The sequence below is a fragment of the Halichoerus grypus genome, chromosome 13 (assembly GCF_964656455.1).
Source record: "Halichoerus grypus chromosome 13, mHalGry1.hap1.1, whole genome shotgun sequence".
NCBI lineage: Eukaryota > Metazoa > Chordata > Mammalia > Carnivora > Phocidae > Halichoerus > Halichoerus grypus.
The window spans coordinates 70,230,727-70,235,478 of record NC_135724.1 but is presented as its reverse complement, the minus strand read 5'-3'; the positions used below and the strand labels follow the sequence as shown (position 1 = coordinate 70,235,478).

Genomic DNA, 4,752 nt, shown 5'->3' with positions numbered 1-4,752 from the left:
GAAGGCAGCTCTGGAGGCTGAGCTGGTTGTTCTTGCAGGGTTGCTGAAGATTCTATCTCTCCCGGAGACTGAGCTGGGGTCTCCTGCTGGGTTGAAGATTCTGCCTCATTAGGGAGCTCTGCAGGCTGAGCTGAGGTCTCCTCCTGGGTTGAGGAAGGTTCAGCTTCTCCAAAAGGCTCTGGAAGCGGAGCTGGGGGCTCCTGCTGAGCTGGAGAATGTTCTGCCTCTTCAGGATTCTCTGGGGGCTGAGCTGGGATCTCCTGCTGAGTCAGAGAAAGTTCAAATTCCTCACTAGGCTCAGAAAGCAGAGCTGGTGGTTCCTGTACGCTTGGAGGCTTAGCTTCCTTAGGAGGCTCTGAAGGCTGAGCTGGGGTCTCCTGTTGAGTTAGAAAAGGTTCAAACCCCTCAGGAGACTCAGAAGGCTGAGCTGGTTGCTGCTCACTTGAAGGCTCAACCGCCTCTGGAGGCTTAGCTGAGGTCTCTTGCTGGGTTGGAGAAGGTTCCGCTTCCTCAGTATGCTCAAGAGGCTGAGGTGGAGCCTCCTGCTGGGCTGTAGAAGATTCAACCTCCTTAGCCGGCTCTGGAGTTACAGTAAGTTCCACATCCGCAGATTTATGTGTAACACTGGAAAACCTTAAATAAGTTGGAAGGAATCATAGGTTGAGTTCAGAGCCCCCTGAGCTCAGGAGCAAGAGGGCCCGAAGCAGCAAAGACCAGCCTCCTCGGGGTGCTCTGCTGGCCGACCCAGACTAGGAGCCCCCCGGCCTATGTGCTTGGGTGCTTTCATGGCATGTCCTCAACTGACTCAAAGTCCAGATCCCATGTTTTAGGAGTTTTCCTCACCTCGCTGGACTCCTGCCCTTTCTGTTCACTCTGGACTTCTGTGCTCTCATTGATGTAGTTCTCAGTCTTCCACTGGTCCGTATCCCACTCTGCCTTGGACACCTTTACTTCTTGCTGCTCACTGAGAAGCTTCATCAGGAGGCTTGTTCTGAAGATGAGCTTGGCACAGGCCAGTTGCACGTGGGTCTCAGAGCAGTCCATTTTCAAAGTCCGGATAACGTGAGAAATGAGCCTTCTCACGTCGTTGTTCGGGATGAGGGACCGTAGCTGCTGGTTTAGCTGAATTTCAAATAGGTCACCTAGCTGAATTTCAAATAGGTCACCTGGGGCTGAGAGCTTCGACACAGTGAAGCCTGTGGGCTTCGGGGGCAATTCAGTGCCCACGCTGTGGTTTATCCATCGTGGTTCATTGGTTTGTTTAACAGTTGGCATAAAGTTGTCTGTGGTGCCCACAGAATAATCACTGGAAATACCTTATGGTTCCTGAATGCAGGGAGGGTTTGTTCTGGCACAGTCATGTTTCTTGTAGAGATAGGTTTCTCAAAAACATTCTGTGCAGTAGTGTTTTCTACAGTAGTGTTTTCTCTAAAAGGTTCTGAAAGAGTAAATAATTCTGGAAAAGGATTTTCCTGAGAACTCAGTTCTCCTGAAGATGAAAAAGCCTCCCGTGAAGGGGAATTTATGAGGCTCCTGATGGCGGAGAACGGAGGCCTCTTTGCAAGCATCAGCCTATTACTGATAGGACTTTCCTTTCTGGATTTTCGACTCAGCTTGGCCTTGGGTGCTGTGTGGACCACACGCGAGCGAGTTATATGAAAAAGGTACTTTTTTCTGGAATGTGAGACTGGTTTAGAAGCCTTCATATTCCTAACTCTAGCATTTGCATCCTCTAAAACAAAAATGGTGTCGGTTAAGTCTTTTGATTTGTTTTTCACCTCAGGTAGGGATTTTGGAGCAGTGGAGGCAGAAGGCCTGCCCAAGATGTATTGTTTCAGGAAAGAATTGTGCTCCTTTATGAATGAAGGCTCTACTGAAGGAGTCTCCCACTAATTTCCTGGGCCTCTGCGCCATGTGAAGCTGCTCCAGCTCCCTTGGGGAAGGTCTGCTGAGGCTTCTTTCTTTGGCCATATTCTCCACAAATGGCTGGGCATTCTGTTTCCCCCGGTTTCTCTGATGGCGCATTTTTTTGAGGTACCTTTTCCGTAGGCCCTTTGGGCCCGTGACAACCTTCTTTACTCTCAGAAACTTCTTCCCTACACTCTCAGCCTTGGTGAGGCTCTTTTCCTGTGCTTGGGCAGTTTCCAATTTCTTTGGAAAGATTTGGCGTTTGAATTTGGGACCGAAAAGGCTGGAATGTATAAGCATGGCAGTTTTTTCTTTCTTTTTCACCTCATCAATTTTTCTTGAATTTCTGCATCTAACAAATTTTCTAGAAAATGGAGTTTCCTCAGTTTATTTTTGTAAGTTGAATTGTTGGGTCCAGGTTTAAGAAAAGGGTTCCCTGTGTTGTTTGTCAAGGGACCCATGGGCTTGTCTCCGTCTTGCACATTTGAAAACAGAAGTTTAATGAATGGTAATAACGTTGATTCTACATCTTCCAGATTTCCCTCTGAGAAATAAGGCAATATGTAATTCAGCGCACTAATAACATCACTTTCATCATTAAAGTCTAGCTGCTCATTCATAAAGGCTAAACTGAAGCGATTTTTGTCTGAGGATGGCTTCTCTGGCTCAATTATCAGCTCAGTACTGGTGCTCTTCTTCCGGGATTTCAATACCTTCATGAATGATCCTTCTGCATTCCTTATAGATACTTCTTCATCTGTCAACAAAAAAGAGACTAGTTTTGATAATGAAAGACTGATAGTACAGCTTTTTGTCAGTCCACAGTCATACATCCCAAATAAATTAAGAATCAACAAATATTTGAGTACCATTTAGAGAGGAGACAAACTCAAACTTGAATCTATGATTGGCAACAACAAAAGGAGAAAAGGGTATTTTTTGAAAAAGCAGCTATTTACTCAGAACCTTCCATAGTGTGAATAACTGTATTTGGGATTATTCCATGGGTCCCCAAGGCTCGATTGTGCAGTACTCAAAAAAAGTCAAGGCTGGAAGACACTCAGCTAAACTGTGTGCAGATCTAATGTGACTCCTGGCATTCATATACCCCACCCTGTCCTGCTTCAGATGCTTCCTCCTTCCACTCTTCAGCATGCTTGTGTTCTTGCTGCCATCACAGATGCCCATGACAACACCCACTGTTAGCAGGTCCTCATCTGGACATGCCCTCTCTACCCACCCACCCATTCCTTTGCTTGGTCCCTGCTCCCATATATTGCAGCTCACATAAAATAAGCTCTAAACAGAAAAAAACCCACTATGTCCACCCTGGCTCTTTGCTTAAATTTGGGCAGGGATCTGGGGTCTAGGTTAAGAGATGTCCCAGGTGTGAGAGATATGTCAATGTGGAATGTTCAATAAATCAATGGAATGATACTTGAGGTTTTAAAATGCACAAGGGATAAAGAATCTTTTGCCAGATGCCTACGTCACTTTCATTTCTAGTATTTCCAGCTTTATTTAGGGAACTGTCCAGAGCTTCCAACTACCTGAAGGTCAAGTGTACAGCTTGTGTAGACTGCACAGCATTGTGCTGCTGGGTTTCTTTTCCAGAAGAATTGGAAGTATCTTTAGTGGTGGTGGTGAGGGTCAGAGGAGGTCACGAGAAAGGAGGAGCAACAGGCTTGCAGAGAGTGCAAAATGAGACACTTGAGTGCTAGGCTACAGCACTTAACACCTCTGATCACAGTTTTCCTCACCTGTAAAAGGAGATTCAACATGCCTCTCCTGTCCACCTCTAAGGTAGAAGGGAGTAATATAACTGGTAAAAAATTGTTTTGAAAAATAAGCAACACTGTACTTATAGAAGTAGCAAAGTATTATTTCTGATGTACCCTAGATCATTGATAAGGACCCGTATTCCATCTATCCAAGTGCAAAAGCACATTTTGGAAGTCATCAATTTAGTGCCAATAAAACATAGTATACAGAAAAATACTTAAAAGCACCTGAGTGTTTTTGGACAGAAAAGCTTAAGATTCAGAACGAGTTCAGAGTTGGACAATCCAAGAATAGAAGAGCCCTCTCTATCCATTAGAAGGTAGCAGCTTCTGGTTAGGGAACAGAAAGTCTCAGCCTCTGAATAAAACTTTTTGATAAATCAGCATTACTTTTACTCTTATAATATATTACTTGTAAAAATAAACAAAATAAACAAAATAAACAAAAATGTACCTTTACCTGTCCTATAAGACAAAGGGCACCTGAGATCTAATGCATATAAAATCAGTTTACAGGGGCGTCTGGGTGGCTCGGTTGGTTAAGCGACTGCCTTCGGCTCAGGTCATGATCCTGGGGTCCTGGGATCAAGCCCCACATCAGGCTCCCTGCTCAGCTGGAAGCCTGCTTCTCCTTCTCCCACTCCCCCTGTGTTCCCCCTCACGCTGTCTCTCTCTCTCTCTCTCTGTCAATTAAATAAATAAATAAAATATTTTAAAAAATCAGTTTACAAACTCTGATGCACTATATGAACAAGTTTTCATTTGGGGGTAATTAATTTAATTTAATGAGAATCTGACTTTTAACAAAGGAATAGTTTTTAGAAATTTAGAGATTTGAGGAGTGTTTGGGTGGCTCAAGCATACAACTCTTGGTTTTGGCTCAAGTCATGATCTCAAGGTCATGGGATCGAGCCCCGCGTTGGGCTCCACACTCAGTGGGGAGTCTGCTTGAGATTCTCTCCCTCTGCCCCTCCCTCGACTCACGTGCTCTCTCTCTCTCAAATAAATAAATAAATCTTTTTTTATAAAAGAGAGATTTAGGGATTTGACTCTGAATGAATAA

At 44.6% G+C, this 4,752-nt stretch overlaps 1 pseudogene; it reads right to left on the bottom strand.

Annotated features, from left to right (window-relative positions):
* Nucleotides 1-783: 783 nt before the first annotated feature.
* LOC144379747 (leucine-rich repeat-containing protein 37B-like) overlaps nucleotides 784-4,752 on the bottom strand; it is a 32,816-nt pseudogene continuing 28,847 nt past the window's right edge.